Genomic DNA, 23,972 nt, shown 5'->3' with positions numbered 1-23,972 from the left:
ACCTGAGCTGAAGATAGCTGCTTAACCAGCTGAGCCACTCAGGTGCTCCAAGTTTCTACTCTTCTGCCTGGCATATATAGAGAGTACAAGTGCAAAACTATCAATAAATGAATAACTATTTCTATGTATATCAGTTAGTATATGCAGAGTAATGCTGTGGTAACAAACAAAGTTGAAGGTTTATTTCTCATTCTTTTTTTTTTTAAGATTTTATTTATTTGAGACAGAGAGAGTGGTCAGGAGGAAGGAAAGAGGGAGAGGAAGAAGAAGAGAGGAAGGGGGAGAGGAAAGAGGGAGAGGAAGGAAAGAAGAAGAGGGTGGTTCTGTACCACCCAGAACTCCCCATTGACCAGGGAGCCTGACTTGGGGCTCTATCCCAGGACCCTGGGGTTATGACCTGAGCTGAAGGCAGACATTTAACTGACTGAGCCACCCAGGCATCCCTTTATTTCTCATTCTTGCCATAAGTTTGTTTCAAGATGGTTTTTCTATACTATCCTTACACTGAGATTCATACAATTGAAGCAGTTCCTATCTGGAATGTTCCTGATCTCTTGGCAGAGGGAAAAGAGGTCAGTGATATGAACCACATATTGGCTTGAAAATTTCTGCTTGAGAGACGCCTGGGTGACTAAGTTGGTTAAGCGACTGCCTTCGGCTCAGGTCATGATCCCAGGTCCTGGTATTGAATCCCACATCAGGCTCCAGGCTCAGTGGGGAGCCTGCTTCTCCCTCTGCCTGCTGCTCTTCCTGCTTATGCTCAATCGCTCTTTCTCTCACACAAATAAATAATTAAAAATTTAAAAACATTTTTAAAAAAAAGAAAGAAAAAGAAAATTTCTGCTTGAGAGTAAGATATCTTACTTCCCTCAAATTTCACTGACCAGTTCAAATGAAGACCAAGTCTGACTGCAAGGGGCTGGGAAATTAAAATTTTCCCACACTCAGTCCCTTTCTTAATCATTTTTTATGTCTTGTCAGAGTTTAATATTTACTTGTAAAAGCTGATTATTCTAAAATGTAGTTTAGGGCACATAGTATTTCATTGTAATTTTAAACAGCACAATTAATTTGAAACCTACAAAAGCAGATACATTTTTTTTTTAAAAGATTTTATTTATTTATTTGACAGAGAGAGAGAGATCACAAGCAGGCGGAGAGAGAGAAGTAGGCTCCCGCCAAGCAAAGAGCCCGATGCGGGGCTCGATCCCAGGACACTGAGATCATGATCTGAGCCGAAGGCAGCGGCTTAATCCACTGAGCCACGCAGGCGCTCCCAAAAGCAGATACATTTCTGACACTTGAGGATAAAGCCAGTGACAAGACAACAAACCAATATTGATGATTTGGAGCGGGAAAGTTACATACATTTGTGGTCAGCACCCTAATCGTCTACATCTGCAGTCCTGTATTAGAAAGATCAATGCCCAGAACAACAATGCTTCTAGCGTTGGAATGATCTTCAGTCATTAAAGACAACTTCTGTTATTGCCATCAGCTTAGAGTTACTATGGCAAAGCAAAAACTTGAAACATCTTAGGAAGGTTTTCAAAAAAAAATAAGTTGAAATAAACACAAAAAGATTTTCTGTTGAAGCCACTTTTCAATTCCTACAGGAATATGGGGAGGCACAAGAACATCACATTCAGGAGTGGTTTTATTCTAGTTTTTATATTATTCTGTGCAAGAAACCATTCCTTCAAGTAAATGACTTGCAGTAAGATTATAACTGAGGTTGAAAGAGCTGGCTAGTAGACTAGAAAGTGGAAGATAAAAATGGAATTAAAAATGAAGTCCTTAGCAATAAAAAAAAAAAAAACAAAAAACAAGGTATTCTGAGAAAGACTGCACTCTAAGTCATTTTTGAGGATTGGGGAGAAAAGAGAGAAATTAATGTTGACTATGATTTAGTGTCTGCACAACATAGTACTGCATGCTTTTTTACGTATGGGATTTGTCATGACTCCATCAAAGAGTTGCCTACTATGAGAAAGCTCTCCCCTTACCCTTCATAGTCAGGTAAAAATTACATATAGTAATAGCTAATATGTGTTGGAAATTTACTATGTGTAGATCAGTGGTTCTTAATCACCTGTGTGTGCTCATTTTGCTATGTCTGGAGACATTTTTGGTTGTCACAACTGGTGGGGGAGAATGGGGGTGCTGTGCTAGTGGCATCTACTGGGTTGAGGCCAGGGCTCCTTGAAACATCTGACAGTGTAAAGGACAGTCCCCACTACAAAGAATCATTTGCCCATGGTGTCAACAGTGCTGAGATTAAGAAATCCTGTGCTAAAGTTCTAAGGATTTGCATTAATAAATATTAGATAGCTAATTTCGTTAACTAATTTAATCTTCACAATGATCTTATGAACATATAGTATTGTTTTTTTACTATTACATGTAAGAAAACTGAGGTAAAATGTATTAAGTCACTTCCCAAGATTATACAGGGGCCTGTATTTGAAGATAGGTAACCAGGCTCCAGATTCTTTTTTTTCTCTCTCTCTCTTTTTTTTTTTTTAATTTTTTATAAACATATATTTTTATCCCCAGGGGTACAGGTCTGTGAATCGCCAGGTTTACACACTTCACAGCACTCACCAAAGCACATACCCTCCCCAATGCAGGCTCCAGATTCTTAACCACTGTCCTGAGTCTTTCCACTAACATGAGTTTTGTGAGAGTAGGATTTCTGTATATTTGCTGCTGTTTTCTATCAACCTTTAGCTCAGTGTCCATAGTTGTGGGGTAAATGAATGACTAAGGAGTTCATTCTCATTGTTTACCAGGTGAGTGCTAGTTGGTTAAGATAATTGCTCCCACTTTTCAGTCTTAATTAAAGAATCTTTTATTAAGTATCTTTTATAGATACTAAGAAAATTTTTGTCCAACAATAATACATAATTTATTTGGTAATAATAAATTTATTTTCAATCAGTGTGAGCCTGTGGTCAACATGAGGTGAAGTTATGGTTCATTCATGATATTTACTGAGTTTTCATTATGTGGCATGCAGAGTTTCTAACCTTGCCTACACCCTTCATCCCTAGTCAAAGACTCCATGCCCTAATCACTGGTAGTTGTGAATATGATGAGATGTCACTCCCATGATTATGTTACCCTATCGGGCGCAGGTTGACCATAAAATAGGGAGGTTATTTTGGTGGGCTCAGTGTAGTCACATGAGTTTTTAAAAGCAGAGAGCTTTCTCTGTTGGTGGATGAAGAAGTTTGAGAGATTCAAAGCATGAGGAGGATTTGATACATTATTGCTGGCTTGAAGAAAAGGGGCTCCCAGGGAAAGAATGCAGATGGTCCTGAGGAGCTGAAATAGGCCCTGGTTGTCAGCCAGCAATGAAGAGACCTCAGTCTTAAAATCACGAAGAACTAAATTCTGCCAGTAATAGGAGTGAGGAAGAATAAGCCCAGAAGTAGAATCTTTCACGGTCTCCAGATAACAGTGGAGTCCAGCTGACATTTTGATTGCAGTCTTGTGATGCTCTGAACATAGCTCTCAGTGGATTATGACCTATAAAACTATGAGCTAATTTATGTTATTATAAGCCACTAAATTTATTCATTCTATATTTTGGAGCTTAGATTATAATGGAGACATGGTGCGAAGTAGTTGCCACACGAATATTTTTTGAACAAGTATGTAGATGAATGTTCCACTATTAACTATTACAAATAACACCTAATTTTGACTATGCACAGGTACTGTTAATAAGTGCTTTACTTGTACATAATGATTTAATCTTCACACAACCCTATGTAGTGGGTTACTACTATTATCTCCATTTTACAGATGAGGGCACAGCATAGAAAAGTAAACAACTTATCAGAGTTTGCAGAACTAATAATTTTAGAGCTGAGATTTAATCCTCGGTAGTCTTGCATTAGAGTCTGGGATATTAACAACTACTCTAAGTGGTTTATCAACTGTGATAAGTGACATAAAGGAAAAATAGTGGGGTGGGGGTGGGGGAGGAGAGTAGGGTGGGGAGTTGACCTAGCCTGGGGTGTTGGGCAATGCCTTTTTTTGGTAGAGTTTAAAGCTAAATTTTGAAGGGTCAATAGAAATTAGGAAAAAGTATGAAAAAATATTTCAGAAGGAAAAATTTGGGGACATTCCACTCAAAAGCATAAAAGACTACCATTTGTATTAGTCTTGCATACTAGATAAGTGGATTATTTTCATCAGACTTTAATAATGGGAAGAGTTTAAGGACATCCAAAAATCTAGTTTTCTCAGATTAAGAACCACTGAATGATAACAATATATAACTCTGCTGGTTTGATAGGCATGTAGGGAAAGAGAAAACAAAATAAAACAAATCAAAACACCTTTTTATTCTCCTAGAACCAAGGCTGAAAACTATAATTCACAGGTCAAATCTGGCCTACTCACTTTTTGTAAATAAAGTTTTATTGGAACACAGCCACACTCTTTTGTTTACATATTGTCTGTGGCTGCTTCCACTCTATAAGAGCAGAGTGGAGTACTTGTGACAGAGACCATATGGAATGGAAGGCCTAAATATTTACTATCTGGACATTTTCAAAGAATATTGCCGACTTCTGTAACAAAAAAATGCTGCCAGTACTTGAAAAATAATATTTTTGTGTCAATTACATGGTCCAGTATTAATTTTTTTCCAGGAGGAATATCCAAACCTATTCTGTTGGCTTTGGAAAGTATAAAGAATCTGGCAGTTGGGCTTTTGTTTGCATAGAGATTATCTGAATGACTGTGGCTGTGGCCTGTTAAATCAGTGCACCTGCTCTACTGGATAAGTGGATGGCTTTTGGAAGCTCAATAATATGGCTGTACACTTTTATCCATAAAGGAAAATGCTTAAAAAATTCTAGGAGGTTTAATTTCTGCCAGACTTCCCATGAAAAATAAGCCAACATTTTTAAAAGCAGCATGAAAACAAACCTAAAAGAGATCTATAATTAGTTGTTAGTGCACATGGATTTCAGCACAAATGAGATAAAATAATATCAAGATGACCAGAGTTCATTGCTAGTGTTTGTCTCTAAAACACATGTTTTCGTTCATAAGTTTTATATAATCTTTAAACCTTTTCATATTATTTAGATCCTCCTAATGAATAGTTCTTTAAAATATAAATTGTGCGATTTTGCCATAATGGGTTTTTCCATTGTATTGAATATAGAAAAAAAAATAGATATAGAGGCCATTTTTACAACTTTGTTTTGAAGTACAGCATATGTTCAGAAAAATGCACCAATCATATGTCCAGTTCTTGAAGTCTTGAAAAGTGAACACATCTATGTAAAAAGCACTGAGATCAAGGAGCAAAAAGGCACCTGAAGCCTTCTTTCACCCATTTTAAGTCAAAATCCAAAGAGTGATAACCCTTGTCTTCACTTCTAATGCAGCATGTTAGTTTTGCCTGCTTGCCTGCTTCTGTATCTTTTGCTCAACCTCTTGTTTGTGAGATTCATCCACATTATTACATATACCGCTAATATCTTTGTTCTTATGACTGTAAAGTATTCCATCGGGAGAACATATAATTTTTATTTATTCTATTGTTCAGGTGCATTTGGATAGTTTCCAGACTGACACTATTATGAATAGTATTCCAGTGAACATTCTATTAATGCCTTTTGTTGAACATGTATATACATTTCATCCTTTTTACACTGTGGAAGTATCTTATATGTAAACATGTATATACATATTTTATATGTATGTATATATATTTGTTGAACCTGGGTAAAATGAATTATCCCTAATATTTTATTTCTTGCCCAAAATGAAAGAGACTGGCTTTTGAAATTATTCTTGATAATGAATTTAAAAATCTGTTGTCATGGAATCATTAAATCTCATACTTGGAAGAACTTCAGAGGTCATCTTCAGGTCATCTCCAGGATTAATTTGATTGATGTGTCACTTCTCTTGCTATTCTCAACAAATAGGCAATTAGCTTCAGTTTATGTACCTTCAGGTAGAAGAAACTCACTTCCTAAGAAGAAGCTACATCAATTTTCATAAAGCTAAAATATTTAGGAAGTTTGTCCCTGAGCTGAAATACAGATTATGATATCTCTTTCATTTTTAGGGTATCTTTTTATATTATTTCTACTTTCAAAAGTCATTTGTATTTGACCTTAATTTACCTTTTGCATAGTGATTTTGTGGATATTGAAAGATAGTCATTGTGTTGTGGAAAATGTCATTTTTTCCTCTTTCTACATTGATAATTTTTTCTAGATTCTTCACCATCACGTAAACATTAGATTGACAAGGTCTAGTCTGTCACCATCTCTTTTAAATATTGATGCTCATTTAAAAAAAAAGAGAGGGAGAAGGGTTGGAAAACAGATGAAAAATAATCAACAGATGTTATTTTTGGATACCAGGAAAACATAATTTAAATAATTTTTGATGTATGTTTTTCCTAGTTCTTTTTTTTTTTTTTTTAAAGATTTTTATTTATTCATTTGAGAGAGAGAGACAGTGAGAGAGAGCATGAGCGAGGAGAAGGTCAGAGAGCGAAGCAGACTCCCCATGGAGCTGGGAGCCCGATGTGGGACTCGATCCCGGGACTCCAGGATCACGCCCTGAGCCGAAGGCAGTCGTCCAACCAACTGAGCCACCCAGGCGTCCCTGTTTTTCCTAGTTCTAAGATGAAGTTAAAAACTTGGAAAAATAAAAAAAAAATCATAAATAGTATGATGTTCCAAACAGCAAAAATCCCCTAGAACATCATTGACCCTGTGCAGAACAGAAGACCACTATTTTCTCTCTTATACTGAACCTTATCTTTCTATAAACACAGTTTAATTATGTTGTTTTTGACAAACATAATTATCATATGTGGAAGATGTGGTTAATGAAAGTCTTGTGATAACTTCTACTTATTCACTCAACAGTTATTTATTCACATCTATTGACCAAATAACATGAGTTATTCAAGACTCTCCTCTTATGGAGCCTGTAGCTGGTGAGAGAAGGTAGAGCTGTAAATCTCCCAGTACAAAACATATACTAATAGGTGCAACACAGGTGCCCACCACGTAGCACATAAAAGGAACACCTGGCCTATTTCAGAGACTTGTTTCATGGACTACTGAGTCCTTGGGTGAAATTGCCCCAGGGTTCTAGAGCACGTGGACAGTACAGTCACAACATGCCTGGAGGGGAGAGAGTGGGTATAATGGGATCCAGGATGAGGATTAGGTACGTGAGGTGCATGGATTAGACAGCATGGTGAAAGGTCAACCAGAGACCATATTCTTTTATTTTCCCCCAAAGATTTATTTATTTTAGAGAGAAAACATGCACATGAATATAAGGGGCAGAAAGAGAGGGAGAGAGAATCTCAAGGAGATTTCACACTGAAGGCAGAGTCCAGCATGCGGCTCCATCTCATGACCTTGAGACTATGACCTGAATTAAGGTCAATAGTCAGATGCTTAACCGACTACACCACCCAGGCACACAGAGACCAGATTCTTAAAGGCCTTCTGAAAGGTACCTTGACTTCACTGGGGCTTCAGTAAAACATTTATGCAGGGAAGTGACATGCATGTATCCATGTGTGTATCCATGGGTGTATCCAAACACCCATTATGGCTGTGTACCACTCACCGTACAGTCAGTTTTACTTGAGTATATATTTATTCTTGCTAATTTCATTTTAGATGAAAGTTTCATCATTGAATAAATAGCATTTCTGTAGGCAATATATAGTTAACTTTAAATGGTCAGGGAGAAACTAGGGAAAAAGACTTTTTTTCCTAAATCAGATTTGAAATTTTCATTTTTCCTGGCTCTCTCATAGATGTTAACTTCAGACTTCAAATATTTATTTAATTTTACTGGTGTTGGTGGATTTACTATCTTTGAAAACCAAGTGTGACATAACTTATTTCATATTAATAATGCTGTCTGAGCTTGGTTTCTATGACTTTTGGATACTATTTGGAATATAAAGACGATCTTCTGGAAGTGGAATAAGACCTTTGCAGCTGTGCTTGTGTTAAGCGGTTTCAGTCCAAAAATAATCATGCTCTTGTATTACCATAGGGCACTGGGCTTTCTTTTGTGTTCAACATTGATTTGGATCTGTAAAATTTAGTATGCCAAGTTTGTCATCAAATCCTTGGAACTCAGGCGAGAGAATGGAGTTTGAGGTTAGTTTTGCAGAAACAGAGCTTTTTATTAATATTGGAAAATAGCCACATTGATTCAAGGAAGGGTGGAAAAGCAGTACTGTGTCTCTTTCAGTTTGAAACAACATGCAATCTCTTCCTAAGTGCTTTACTCCAAAGCTCTGAAAACGTGTAGTGTTGGGCTGCCTGAAAATCAGCGCTGGAGGGAGGAGAAATAATTGAATGATGTCTTTCCTCCAAAAAAATGTCAAGCTCTTTCTTTGCCTGAGCAGGCTCATTTGCCCACTGCTCTTTGGCATCCATCAAATCCAGCTCTTTAACATCAGTCAGATTGTCCAGGTGATAAGCATAGAATTTGTTCTAGCCAATGGGTCTGTGCCTGCATTTTCACATTTGGCTTGCTTGGCCTGGGTTCCCTCAGCAGGCTGTGTCATTGGAGTGAGTAAAGGGAGAGATTGTGTCCTCACAGAACCTTGTGTTAAAAATTACCTTCAACTTTAAAACCGCTTCAGCCCACATTTAGGCTAGGCTGTTGGTGCCTGAAATAAGAAAACCTTGGGGCGCCTGGGTGGCTCAGTGGGTTAAGCCGCTGCCTTCAGCTCAGGTCATGATCTCGGGGTTCTGGGATCGAGTCCGGCATCGGGCTCTCTGCTCGGCAGGGAGCCTGCTTCCTCCTCCTTCTCTCTCTACCTGCCTCTCTGCCTACTTGTAATCTTAAATAAAGTTTAAAAAAAAAAAAAAAAGAAAAAAGAAAACCTTGGATTGCTGAGTCCCTCCTTGAAAAAATCCCTGCCTGGTTGATGCCTTTCTTTTACTGATTCTGTAACTCTATGTTATGGGTTGAATTGTGTCCCCACAAAAGATATTGAAAGCTTAACCCTCACTACTTCCCATGATGACTCCTAACTCCCACCACCTTAGAATATGACCCGATTTGGAAATAGGGCTGTCGCCAATGTAAGTAGTTAAGATGAGGTCATCCTTGAGTAGAGTGCACCCATAATCCAGTATGACTGTTTCCTTATATGAAGAGGCAGTTTGGATGGAGACACACACAGAGAAAACATCATGCGAAGATTCGAGGGATGCTGCCCCAAGGCACAGGACTTCTAGGAGCTAGGAGTGAGGCTGGAACAGACACTTTCCTAGTGCTTTCAGAGGGAGCTTGGTCCCGCTGACACCTTGATCTTGAACTTCTAGCCTCCAGAACTGTGACACGGTATATTTCTGTTGTTTAGGCCAATCATATTGATAGTACTTTGTTAAGGCAGCCCTGGCAAACTAAAACAGTCTCTGTATGTAACAAATAATCTGTCTTACAAACAAATAAACAAGCAAACAAATAAACCCCTTAGTTTCATGAGCATACCTATTGAGCTAAAGGTAGATTTCACCTCTTGATACCCTGGCTTGAAGAGCAGTCTGGGCTTCCTCTAGATATTGTTCTGCCTTGAACTGTTCTAACATAATTGCTGTATTTAATAAAATCTAAGACTAACACCCAGACTCATTATCAATCAGCTAAGTAGCAGCCTTGCCCAATTTGTCCTAGATGCCCTGAAGAAGTGATTATATACCCTGCAAAATCTAGTGGTAGGCAACAGTGGTAGACTTTTCCCATGCCAGGCTAGATGGACCATATTAAAAATACTTGGCATTGCCCCAAAATTACTTCCACTGGCCAAACTAGTGCCATAACTCATTTTTGATACATAGGCCCTTTATTCTGTCCTTAACTCTGGAAATAAAATTTGCCAATTTGGAATGTTAAAATTATTTTAGAAGTGGCTTTACAACTATAAAGGTAATTTAAGATGAGGTTAACCATATTTCTATTTGGAGAAGGTCAGTAACCAAACTTGAAATCTTCAAAAATTCTTTCTGTGGTATATCAAACAGACATGTTTGAATATTAACCACATATGGTGCATTGTGTAGAAGGTACAAAAGTGACTGTTTAAATAGAGAGCTTCTCAATAAGTCTAACTTAATAAATATTAAGTGAGAATAAATTAAGTCATTCAGTGATAAATTATTTGGAACTCACCATGTGCCTGGCGCTATGCTGTGCCTCATAGATGCAGTATTAGGTAAGATAAAATGGGCTTCTAGGAACTTTTCATTGTAAGACAGCAAGGAATATGCACTCTAGAAGGGAGATGAGATAAATGCAAAGGTGACTATATTGAAATCAGATGTGAATAAAATGACTTGAATGCTTTTCTCTCCTTAATGCCTTCCCTTCTCCCTTTATTTCACCTTTGAAATCTCAGAAACATACTCTTTACCAAAGATAACTAGTAAATTTATAATGGCACAGACAATAAACAGAATATTATTAGAAAATTTCTGAGCTCATTAGCATAAGAAACAATTACACTTTTTACTACTCAGTGGAGGGGGTGAGTGGGTCAACACGGGCATGTGAATTTCTTCTTACCAATGGTCAGTGCAAGTGAAGAGAAAGTTAATTTATTTTAGGGAATCAGCTCCAAACTGCTATACCATTATGTGCTCTTATAATTAAAATTGCTAGTCTTAATATCTGTAGAAACAGGATCAATTTGAGAAAAAAAATGTCCTAAAATAGAAAAAAATATATTTTTTCAAGATTTTTATTTCTCAGGGGGTACCTGGGTGGCTCAGTCGGTTAAGCGGTTGCCTTAGCTCAGATCATGATCCCATTGTCCTGGGATTGAGGCCCTTATTAGGCTCCCTGCTTGGCAGAGAGCCTGCTTCTCCTTTTCCCTCTGCCTGCTGCTCTGCATACTTGTGCTCTCTCTCTGTCAAATAAATAAATAAAATCTTTAAAAAAACATGTTAATTTCTCTGTATGCCAGTGGATATAATTGCCAGTAACAATTCATCTAACATGTAATCATATGCAGTGGTAAGAAGTTAATGGGGAGCATGAAGTTCTGGGTTCTAATTTTTGTTGTGCTACCAACTTCTATGCAGTTATGGTAAAACATATTCTCCCTCTGAGGACTATTTTTTATCATCTGTAGAATCAGGTGAATTGGCCTACATGATCATTAAATTTCCTTTCATTGTTGAGATTCAACTTTACCAAATTAGCTCAATTAGAGCAAGAGGCCCATGAGGTACATGTTTTGGGTTCTCTCTAGCTGGATGCTGACCAGCTGCTCTTGCCTGCTTAAAGCTTAGCCATCTTCAGGATTATAGGCTATTGAGGAAATAGCTAGTAGTAATAGGGAACATTTGCGCTAGACACTATGCCAAGGGTCTTACTGTCTCTAATGTGTTATTTTTTGTCACAGACTAAGACATCAGTGCTAATACTCTCCACATTTTATAGATGAAGTAAGTGTTCTGGGTCATGCAGTTGGGAATTGTAGACTAGATTTGTACCCAGGTATACCTGACTACACAGAGTCTAGACTCTTGGAGCTCCAGGCTTCTTGAGAGGGTTGAGTGGTCACCCTCCAGAAGATACATCCCACACTTGGAACCTAAGAATATGACCTTATTCAGAAAAAGGCTCCTTGTGAATGAAATTAAGAACCACAAGATGAGATCATCCTTGTTTTAGGGTAGGCCCTACCTCTAATCATACATGCCCTTCTAAGAGACAGAAACAGGGACACAGCACAGAGACATGCCAGGGAGGAGGCAATGGAAAAGCTTTGAGAGGGAATATGGCACTAATGACATCTTGATTTTGGACTTCTGGCCTCTAGAACTGTGGGAAAATAGATTTCTGTTGTTTAGTTCAGCAAATTTTGATCATTTTTTATGGAGGCCCTAGGAAACTAACATAGTTTCCAATCCGATAGATCTTTAAAATCATAGGAAGCTCTTCTTAAATGCAGATAGGAGTGCTTGGGCCAGATAAACTGAATGAAGATGATATTTGGATACTAGGCATTTAGTTGCCACCAACCCACAGAAAACTGTACTCTGGGAATGGCACCCTCTCCTCTTCATCCCCTCCTTGCCCCACCCCAACCTGATGTATAGCACCATGAGTCACCTGTGTCAAGTTGTCTGCAGTTAGCATGCACTGGACAAATGCTTCTGTAAGTGATCTAAAATTTCACACCAAAAGTTCCCTGAACTTTCCTCAGGCTTCTTGTTGCTTAGAAATCACTGAACAGGGGCACCTGGGTGGCTTAGTTGGTTAAGCTTCTGACTTTCAGGTCATGATCTCATGGGTTGTGAGACCCAGCCCTGTCTCAGGCTCCATGCTCAGCATAGAGTCTGCTTAAAGATTCTCTTCCTCTGCCCCTTCCCCTTCCCCTGCTTGAATGTATGCATACTCTCTCTCTCTTTCTCAGATTAATAAATAACTCTCTGAAAAAGGAAAGAAGTCACTGTCAAAAATTGGGGTGGTTCAGTACAATATTTATTTGAACTTAAAATATCAACAAAACCCAAAATTGAGTATCAACCAAATTCAAAATTAAAGGGTTGGTCACAGTGTTCTTGTCACTGCTCCTTTCCCTTGTCATCTGAAAGGTGAGATCATAGTTCTTTAGCAGGATAGTGTAAGAGTTATGGTGTAACTCAGGTAAACTTTCAATTTCAAATCTCAGAATGTTCATGTATTTATTGTTTGGCTTTCTTGTACATATTTGTTTCACTGTGGAATAATCCTTTGTAGAAATGCAATCTTGGCTAAAAAGCAGACTTATTATCTCTGTAAAATTAGAAGCCACCAGTTTTTGTTAAAGCTAAAATGACACCTAACTTGCAGGGATCTTTGCAAGATGACTTTGAGAATAAGAAGGTCCCTAATACAGTGAGGGCTTGGCACTGATACGGGTGGCCCATATTTTTATTTTTGCTAGTATCTTTTAACAAACTTGAGATTGATTTTTTTTTCTTTCAATCTCATCTGCTTTATGTTTTCCTAAGTGTATGTTTTTGATAAATAACTTTTTAGCAAAAAATTCTTCTAGAGTCTTCTTTATTTATTAATATATGCTTGGGAATTTTTTTTTAAAAGATTTTATTTGTTTATTTGACAGAGATCACAAGTAGACAGAGAGGCAGGCAGAGAGAGAGAGAGAGGGAAGCAGGCTCCCTGCTGAGCAGAGAGCCTGATGCGGGACTTGATCCCAGGACCCTGAGATCACGACCTGAGCTGAAGGCAGCGGCTTAACCCACTGAGCCACCCAGGCGCCCCTATGCTTGGGAATTTTTGTTAGATGTTTATTTAGAAAAGATGTACAGTCATTGTTTAATGGAGTAGTCATAAAGGCTAGTCTCTAAATAAGGAAAGATAATGCCCTATGGTTAAGTAATAATTTTATTTCCCTATATGCTTGATTGAATCAAGAATACTTTTCCTGGGGGGTGGGTGTACCTGTGTGGCTCAGTTGGTTAAGCATCCAGCTCTTTTTCAGCACAGGTCATGATCTCAGGGTTGTGGGATCAAGCCCGGAACTGGGTTCCCTGCTCAGTGTGGAGTTTGCTAGAGATTCTCTCCCACTCCCTCTGCACCTTTTCCTACACCCTCCCCTTGCGTGCAATTGTGCTCACTTTAAAATAAATAAATAAATCTTTTTAAAAAAGAGGAATACTTTTATTTGGTTCTATGCAGAAGAGAAAGAGAAAAAATCCCAAGAATTACAAGCAACTGAATATTATTCTTGACTTTCTAATTTTGCTAATTATACTCCTCAGCAGAGTCTGTTTTGTTTGGATTTGAGAAAAGGAGTTGTTCCCAAAGAAAGAAAGATATTTTTGACTTATTTTGCCTTGATTTTGTGGTAAAAGTAACATTTAATTAGTTAAGGATTTGCAAAACCAGCTTTTTTTCTCCCTTCACCCTATGGCTTCCTTCTCTTTTAACTACCACTGAAAGTCCTTTTGATAATTCAGCAGAGTCTATTAATCACAGATTCCTGAAAAATTATTAGATTTACCTATTTCACTAGAAAATAGTAAGTAATGTTCGAGAAATTGTATCAGCACAATGCCATTTCGGTCTACAGCCTTAGGCTGTGTATTGGTATAAATTGGTTTAATAGATAACTGGAATTCCTTAATAATTTTATAATAACATGAGTTAAGGAGAACCTGGGTGGCTTAGTCAGTTAAGCATCCGACTCGTGATTTAGGCTCAGATCATGATCTCAGGGTCATCTGATTGAGCCCCATGTCAGGCTCTGTGGTGGATATGGAGCTACTTAAGATTCTCTCTTTCCCTCTGCCCCTCCCACTTACACACACACTTTCCCTCAAAACAAACAAACAAACAAATAAGAAAACAACAATATGAGAGTGTATTTACTAAATGCTTTCTGTAGTCTGGGAATTGTACACATTTTCTCATGTCATACTTTATCTATGTCCAGTTAAAATTTGAGGAGATTGAAGCTCAGAGAAATTATATAATTTGCCTAAGCCTTAGCAGTTTTAGGTATTGATAATTAATAATAGCTACTAACAATATTGTAGTAGTGCTATACAAACTTTTAGCATAACATTATATCTATTATTGACTCAAAGGGCCAAGATAATAGATATTTTATTATTATCACTATGTGCTCAATCAAAGAATATTTCACACTAAATTGCATGGCAGTTTTCCCCATGCGTGTTTTGGTTAAGCATGTTTGTTTAAGCTGAATGTTTTGGTTAAGTTTCATTGACACAGATTTATAGCAATATAATCATTTAAAACAAAACATTAAGCATTAAATTGAGAGCTGGCAGAGGAAATGGGCAAACCTTTATATTAGTTATCTATTTCTGCATTAAAATGAAAATAAACATAGGGAGCTACAATAACAAACATTTATCTTCTCACAGTATTTGTAGGTCAGTAATTTAAGCACAGCTTTCTTGGATCCTTTGCTTTAGGATCTCTCATGAGGCATTGTTCAAGGTGTCAGCAGGTTTGGGGTGTTATATGAAAACTCTACTGGGGAAGGATCTGCTTTCAAGCTCACTTATGCAGCTGTTGGCAAAATTTTGATCCTTTTGGGCTATTGGACTGGGGACCAGAGTTTCTAGTTGACTTTTGACAGAAGACTATCCTTAGTTCCTTTCCACATGGGCCTTCCCTATATGGCAACTTGTTTCATTAGGTAAGGGAAAGAGTCTGCTACCAAAGTGGAAGTCAGAATTTTATAACGTAATCATGGAAATAATATTGACAAACTCTGAAATATTCTGCTGGTTACTGAAGGTAGGGAATTATGAAATACTGTAGATGTCCAGTGGCAGGAACCATGAGTGCCATCTTAGAAGTAACTTATTCTATATTCTTCCTCCTTTTTTTTTTCCCCTGTCATTTTGCTGTGTTGGGATTCTATACTGTAGTATTCTTGATGCTTTCAAGGAATAATTAAAGAGGATGCACAGTTTAAATTGGGTTCCCTGTCCATGAAGTTTCCTTTCTGGTGCCTGTGATATAATTTGTCCAGCTCTCTACCTTTTTGGATTTTACAACTGCCTATGTATTCATTGGCTATAGACGATGCCTCCTATTGTCACATCAAAGTGTATATTTTGTTTTTTTTTAATAATTTTTTTCCTAGAGCAGTATTGGGTTCACAGAAGAAAATGAGCAGAAAATACAGAGTTTCTATATACCCTCTGACTTCTCACGACTCCCCACAGCTTCTGCCACTATCAATATCCCACACCCCTGTTACAAATGATGGGCCTACATTGATGCATCATCATCACCCTGGATTGAGAGCATTGGAAAATAAGCCAATTATTCTGTAGTAAGGAGCTAGGAAATAAGATTAAGAGATTATATAGTGGAAAGAGAGACAGAATCCTGAAGGTCATGTCCAAAGAGAAGGGGTGATGAGAACAGGCTTTTATTTTGGTATTAGTTGTTTGATATGCAACAGAAACTGTTCCTCATTTATCATAAGCTTTTTCAGTAAACTCCAGCAAATCTGCATTGCTCATGAGTAGTTTGATAAAAGGATATGCTTTGAGGGAAGAACATGCAGGACTGAATCTTTTTTGAAAAGACTGGTTTGGTATGAAAACAAAGGCTCCCATTAAAAAACAGGCATATATTAACAAGTCACTGAACTTCTCTAGTATACTTGCTAATGTGCTCCCTGCTAAGGATACAGAACTGAGTGTGGTGTGGACCCTGCCTTCACAGGAGCCAAAGTTTTCATGACAGCATGTCTTATAAATCTCATAGTGGGCTAATTGACAACCTGTTTAAAGAGATACTGATATATGTGCCTTCAAAAAAAGATTCCTTGGTTAAAGAGGTTTGGAAAATGCTATCTGCCATAACTTCTCTTGGAGATTCCCAAAGCTCTTTAGTACATTAAAGATTGAGAAGTCTGTAATTCAGTGTACTCACAGTCACATGGACTTATTTAAGTTTATGTAAGCCAGTCTTTTCCAAATGTATTTGCTTCTGGAACTCATTTTTTTTTTTTTAAAGAACATCCTTATTACCTCCTCTTGGACGATGTTCCCTGAGAAAATCTCATTTAGAAAATACAACTTTAGCAGGAAATATGAAGTACAAAATGCTATTTATTTTATAAGGGGCATGAATTTGTTAACATTACAGCATATTGGAAAAAGCTATCCTCTTTGAAGTTTTTTGAGAATTCTAACCGTTAGATCACTGTATCAGTTAGGGTAAGGAACAAGAGCTGCTGTGACAAACGCTTTCTAAATCTCAGTGACTCCGTGTGATAAAGGTTTATTTCTTGCTAATGCCACAGTTACAATGTTGGTTGAGGGGGAGCATTGCTCTGTGGAGTCATTTGGTAAGTCAGGCTTCCTCCAGAGTGTGGTTCCTCCTCTTAGTCATTCAATGAGTTGGGCTTTATGATATTTTGATGGTATTCTGAAGCATCAGAGCCCTTCACTTGATCCCATGCACTTAGTTGGCATATGAGAAAAAGAGATTCCTCACAAAGAATCAGATAGACAGTTTTGGGGGCCAGGCCTAGAAACAGCAGACATCACTTCTGTCCACATTTCATTGTCCGGAACTTGGTCATATGGCTTTATATCACTTACTGTGCCATGCAAGAAGAAGAGAGCACAGATACAGGTGAGTGTTTGCAATTCCCATAACAAATTTGGAAAGTGTGTAGAAGTTTACTAGTGGGATAGAGTAGGTAAGGGTATTTTAGGCACAAGGAGCCATTTGAATAAAGAGCATAGATTCATAAAATGGAAGGAGATCTTAAAGAACTGTAAGAAGTCCAAGTGGCAGATGAGACTAGAGGGACAGTTTCGGAAAAGAACATAAAGAATTTTAAGATCTGGAGCACCTGGGTGGCTCAGTTGGTTAAGCATCTGCCTTCAGTCAGATCATGATACCAGAGTCCTGGGACCTCTGGGTCTGCATTGGGCTCTGCACTGGACTCCCTGCAGAGAGACTGCTTCTCCCTCACCCTCTCCCTCTGCCTGCTGCTCCCTGTCTTGTGCTCTCTGTCAAATAAATAAATAAAATCTTAAAAAAAAAAAAAGAATTTTAAGACCTATAAGGATTTTGGACTTTTTTTTTTCCAATTTATTTATTTTCAGAAAAACAGTATTCATTATTTTTTCACCACACCCAGTGCTCCATGCAAGCTGTGCCTTCTATAATACCCACCACCTGGTACCCCAACCTTCCACCCCCCGCCACTTCAAACCCCTCAGATTGTTTTTCAGAGTCCATAGTCTCTCATGGTTCACCTCCCCTTCCAATTTACCCAAAAGCACATACCCTCCTCAATGTCCATAACCCTACTCCCCTTCTCCCAACCCCCCTCCCCCCAGCAACCCACAGTTTGTTTTGTGAGATTAAGAGTCACTTATGGTTTGTCTCCCTCCCTATCCCATCTTGTTTCATGGATTCTTCTCCTACCCACTTAAGCCCCCATGTTGCATCACCACTTCCTCATATCAGGGAGATCATATGATAGTTGTCTTTCTCCGCTTGACTTATTTCGCTAAGCATGATATGCTCTAGTTCCATCCATGTTGTCGCAAATGGCAAGATTTTGGACTTTATATTGCAAATGATTGGGGATCAATGGAGATTTTCAAGGTGAGTGGATAAATGTATTTATTCATATAAGCAGCTCTGATAAGTGTATACAAGATGGACTAGAGAGAGGGGAGACTTGTAGAAACAGGGGACATTAGACAAGAAACTGTTGTACTTGCCTGGAAGAGAGGGTTCAGATTCATGATGGAGATTGCATTAGAGATAAAGAAGACAAGCTAAATTGGACAGATAGATAATTTCTTTGAAAAATCAGTAAGATTTGATTAAAGTGGTTATTGTGGTGGAAGAGAGAAATGCTTTTAAAATATCTGAGTTTTGACCTTCATGGGATGGGTATTATAATTTACCACATATCATTTTGGAGCTGAACCAGATTTGCGGGTAAAGATAGTCATATTTTTTCACATTGCATTTAATGTGATTATTGGAGGTATGTGGCTGGAGTTTGAAAGAGAATAAACTATTGCTTGACAAAAATAAGCACATAGACTCAAGTTAAATCTTTAGAATCAATGAAGTCACCCATCAATCACAATTAAGAAAAAAAAAAATGGAAAGGGAGCCAAACAGAGAGAACTCTGGACAAGTCTGAGAGTTAAATGATGGATAGAGAAGGAAGACACTGTGAAGTTGCCTTAGTGATCAGAAATGAAAGTTTATCCAGAGTAGCATGGTGTCCAGTAGGGGGAAAATGTCCTTGCATATAATATGATGTCCAGGAACTCTCCTTTCTTGAGGAGCACAGACATTTTTGTCAATGTCAAATAGAAAAATAAAATGCATTGCTATTGGGAATAAAAAAACAAACCTCTGTGACCATTACTTAAAACATGTTTCTGAACCTGTTGCTTGACTAATAGAAAGCATTTGTGTTGAAAACATGACAGCTGATATCATTTTTCTCCACTGAATCAATATTTGGTAAATGCTGAATTTCATTGGAAAAATAAGGGAAAGCAATTTTAGTCTCCATAATGCATGTTATGGAATAAGTGACAGTATGGAAAGTCAGTATTCTCCAATCCTATCTGATCACTGATGCTTGCATGCTGACTTTGTGGGAAGATGGAAATGATCGTCACAGTTTTATTTACTTAGAGGAAGAAGTAAGAAATGAGTTCCATGACAAATGCATATCTAAGAGATATTTCTGTGCAGGAGAAAAGAAATGGCTGCTAAGTGGATCCTGATTTGGGTTATAATCAAAGCTTGACAATTTTTATATTTATTTATTTGTGAACGTTTCCTTTGTGGACTTTTAAATGGACATTTATAAAAGGTTTAGTATTTTTGGCAGGGGAAATGCATAAAGAACATGTTGTCATCTTGGAATGTGAATAAGGAAACAAGAAATACATTAGTCTATCCATTTTCTTACTTTGTTTAAAAAAAGAGAAGGATATTGAGCATTAGCTATATTATTAAATTAGGGCTCCCTATGGATCTGTATATTATCCAAGCAGATGTATGTGCTGTGTGTGCCTCTTTGCTCTAAACATTATTGTCTTTCTCTTACTATCTCCCTTGCTTTGAGACAAAGTGAATCAGCAGTGCTCCAGATAGATTGAGAGTGGTAAGGAATAATGGAAAAATAGAGAGTTTTATCTGTTCTCTGCACAACACAGACAAACTTCAAAAATTTGCTATAGTTGCAGCTCATTTCAGTTCCTTCTGGCTTAGGCACTTTCCTACTCCTGCATGCCATTGAAACACCTCCGAGCAGGGCTGTCAGTGGTCTGTGCAGTGGACTGCTACAAGGGGCTTTGTGCATCCACCCATTGGACAGCTCTCTTGTTTTGCTGCTTTAGCTTCCATGAAACCATCCACTGCTAGTTCTTTTCTTACTCTGTGACCCATTAATTAATAATTAAATTATTAATAATTATGATACAGCTCAAACATATATCATGATACAAGAAAAATCCACAGTCATTGCACTAACTGAATGGGCTTCTTCCACATGGGGTAGGTAAGGTTGTTGTCTGGTTGTAATATTCTCACTGACTAACCAGATAAATGTCTAACACATTCAGCAACGGCCTAGTCATTCATTCTTTGTCACTGGCCCAACATGAGAGTAGACTTGTACATATAGTATATCATACCTCACCCTCCAAAATATCACACAGTCCATTCAGATCAGTGTTCTTCCTCTTACCATACTCCACTGCAGCCAAATAGGTTTTATACAGAGATGAGAGTACAGCAGACCTGTCGAGAAGGTTTTGGGGTTCATGTATCTCATGGTACTCCCTGCTTGATTGTCATTCTGGTAGCATTTTCAGCAGGCAGGGACCTACACATCCTTCTAAGGGCAGTGACCCCTGAAGATTATTTCCATCTATCTAGTTTTTCATCCACATCCACTTCTGTAATAGTTTTGCATCCACATCAGGCAAAGGTTGGGTCCTTACTTTTACCACTCCCCGACACATACCCATCTGTGTTCCTGATTCAGTTTGTAGCACCATCACCCAGCTGAGTGTGTGCTGAGAAATCAGGTTGTCAGTTTAATCCTTTCTTTTAGCTTTTAATAACCTCTGCTTTTTACTCCCCTCTTTTTATCCTGCTCGCCCTCTGCCTAGTCATGTACCAGTTAATAGGTCTTATCAGTTGTGCCCTATAAATAATGCCTAATTCAGTGCCCTGGTTTCTGTATTCAGCATATACAGGTAACTGACAAAGTCAGTAGTATTTTATGACAGAGGTAAGATTATATCCATGAGCTTCCCCACATTTCCCATCCTCCTTGTGGTTCAATTCGAGGCACAGAATGGCCAGTGGGCTTTGAGTGGAAGTGACATATATGTCTCCTAAACTAAGAAATTTAAAAATAGAAATGATTTCTCCACACTCATTTTTCTCCTGCTCTGGCAACCTTTGAAATCAAGTGTCTCAGGTGCTGTGTCTTCAAGATGGCTGAGGAGTTGCCACAGATCAGAGTTGAGAAGGAACAAGCCCTGAAATTCCAGAGCTTGTTATATGGGATAGACCAGTACATCCTGACTAATATGCTTTGTGACTATTCTTCTGTTGCCAGTGGTTTGCCTTTCTGGTCCACTCTCTGCACTATAACCAGCTATCTTTCTAAATGTACCACGCTCCCTTCTCATTTTAGGATTGACTGATCCCTGGTGTCTATAAAGCATGCAGGTTTTGATTGTGCATGGGAAGTCCTTCAGGATTCGACCATGATTACCTGAAGGCTCTGGTCTTCTACAAGCTCTTCATACACATCCTTTCCACTTACATCAGTACATTGGAGCTCAGCTATTTCTTTTTCTTTTTCTTTTTTTTTTTTGAGCATATGCTATTTCTATTTATGCAAGTAATAGATAAATATATTCTCACTGTAACAAGTCAAACAGTATAGGAGTATAAAAAGCAAAATGTAAAACTTTTCTTTTCTCTTCTTTTTACATTCATTTCCATCCTCAGAATTAGAAACCGTGGTCTATCAACCTGTGGGTCTGCATTCTTTTAGTCTGCAGTCCATGCCCTTACTTATGTAAATGTACTGACTCAGGTGTGTGTCTTTCTGAAAATAAATGGTACTCGATTTATATACCTTCTGCAGTTAAATTCTTACTGCCTCTCTGTTATATATATATATATATATATATTTGTGTTATTTCCACAGCTTGGAAGCTCCTGTCCTTACTCTGTGGACTATGCACTTGGCTTTCAAGATGCAGCTCAAACATCAACTTTCGGGCAAAGTCTTCCTCTAAACCTCTGACCTGTAGGATAGGTTCTGTCCTACCTTATTATTCCATATTCCTTCATCAGAGCTCTTACTGGATGAGAGTTTAATTATGGCTATAAATACTTTGAATCATTTTGTAATTTTTCATGCATCACAAAATACCTACATGAATGATGTTTTTATACATTCAATGAACCTTCTAAAATCTTTGCTTTTACTTAACACCATGTCTAGTGTTAGGAGGGATTGGAATTTTCTTAAAGTTGAGCTTAAAGTTGATTATTCAAATCAACACAGATTTGAATAACTTGGAATAGAATGTGGAAATTCAAAGGAGAAAAAATTGGAATTCAATAACTGGTGTAACAGTTTTTTTTCTTTCTCTCTTCATACTCTTCACAGTGTTTCCTTCCTAGTTGGAGCTGTAGTCTTCAGTGGACCTCTGTTCTCAGGCAGACTCCAAATTCTTTTGGAGTTTTATGATCTAGTGTCTTTCTGTATTTATCTCTTATAATTCTATAGTACCTTGAAGCTTACACTTACTTTGGCATTGGACACACTCCACTGGAATTATTTATTTACCTGTCTTGTGCACTGGATTATGGATACCATCTAGAATAGGATAGCATCTTGCCCATTAATATAGCCCAAGAACCTAGAGAGAACATAATAAATACGTAAAATAGTTTTTTGGTGACTTAAAATATACTTTTACTCATGTTTATTAAATAGCTGATGATTTGTTGAATGCTTCTTGTGTGCCAGATAAAGAACTAAGTCCTTTATAATTATAATCTTATTTAATTCTCATACCAATTCTGTGATGAAGACATTGTCCATTTAACAGATGATGAAACTGAGCCTTTCTGAGGTCAAATAAATTGGTTAGCCATACATAGCTCATAAGTATAAAACCAGGCCTGCCTGAACTCTAAATCTTTTTACCCCTGCACTGGACTTGGTGGTGACCTATACTATTTGTTCTGCTCTCTTTTCTACTTTGAAAAGTTTGTTTTTCAAATGTGTTGTTATGGCCTGAAGATTTGTGTCTTCCCACCCACCTCCCCAGTTCATAAATTGAAACTGCTCCCTAATGCAATGATATTAAGAGGTAGGGCCTTTGGGATATAATTAGGATGAGATGAGATCTTGGGGGTGGGACCTTCATGAATGGGATCAGTTCCCTTATAAGAGTCATAAGACATCTTTCTTCCCCTCTTTACTCGTGGCTATGTGAGACTATAAGGAGAAATTAGCAGTCTGCAACCCAGAAGAGGGTCCTCATCAGAATCCATCTATGCTGGCACATTAATCACAGAATTTCAGACCCCAGAACTGTGAAAAATAGAAAGTAAATTCTGTTGTTTATAAGACACTCAATCTCTCACTCTCATACCAATTCTGTGATAATGACACTATGTCCATTTAGCAGATGATGAAATTGAGCCTTACTGAGGTCCAATAAATTGGTTAGCTGTACACAGCTCATAAATAAAAAACTAGGCCCACCTGACTCTAAACCTTATTTCCCTGGCACTGCACTTGGTGGTGACCTATAATTAGTTCTGCTGTCTTTTCCACTTTGTACAAAACCATGATTCCAAGAGGACCTCATGCTTTTATTGTCTAGATCTGAAATTTTAGGGAGAGACAATCCATGGCCATTTTCGTGTACCTTCAAGGCTCTTTTACAGTGACTAAGCCTAAACACATTCATTTATCTTCTTTTCTTCTTTCGAAGCATCCCAGAAATCCAGGCAGATCTCCTTTCTCTTGGATTCTGCCACCACTCTCTATATTCTTTGGATTTCCACTCCCCACCTGACATATGGACATGTCTGGTTGCATTTCTTTATTTTTAATTTTTTTAATTTATATTTTATTTTATTTTTTCAGTGTTTCAAGATTCATTATTTATACACCGCATAAACTGCTTCATGCACCTGCCCACCTTAATACCCACCACCAGGCCTTCACAACACCCCACCCCCTACCCCTCCAAAACCCTTAGTTTGTTTCTCAGAGTCCACAGTCTCTCATGGTTTGTCTTCCCCTCAAATTTCCTCCAACTCACTTGTCCTCTCCAGCTCTCCATGTCCTCTGTGTTATTCCTTACACTCCACAATTAAGTGAAACCATATGA

This window comes from Neovison vison, chromosome 11 (genome assembly GCF_020171115.1).
Source record: "Neovison vison isolate M4711 chromosome 11, ASM_NN_V1, whole genome shotgun sequence".
NCBI classification, from domain to species: Eukaryota; Metazoa; Chordata; class Mammalia; order Carnivora; family Mustelidae; genus Neogale; species Neogale vison.
Note: the sequence above shows the minus strand (reverse complement) of the source record.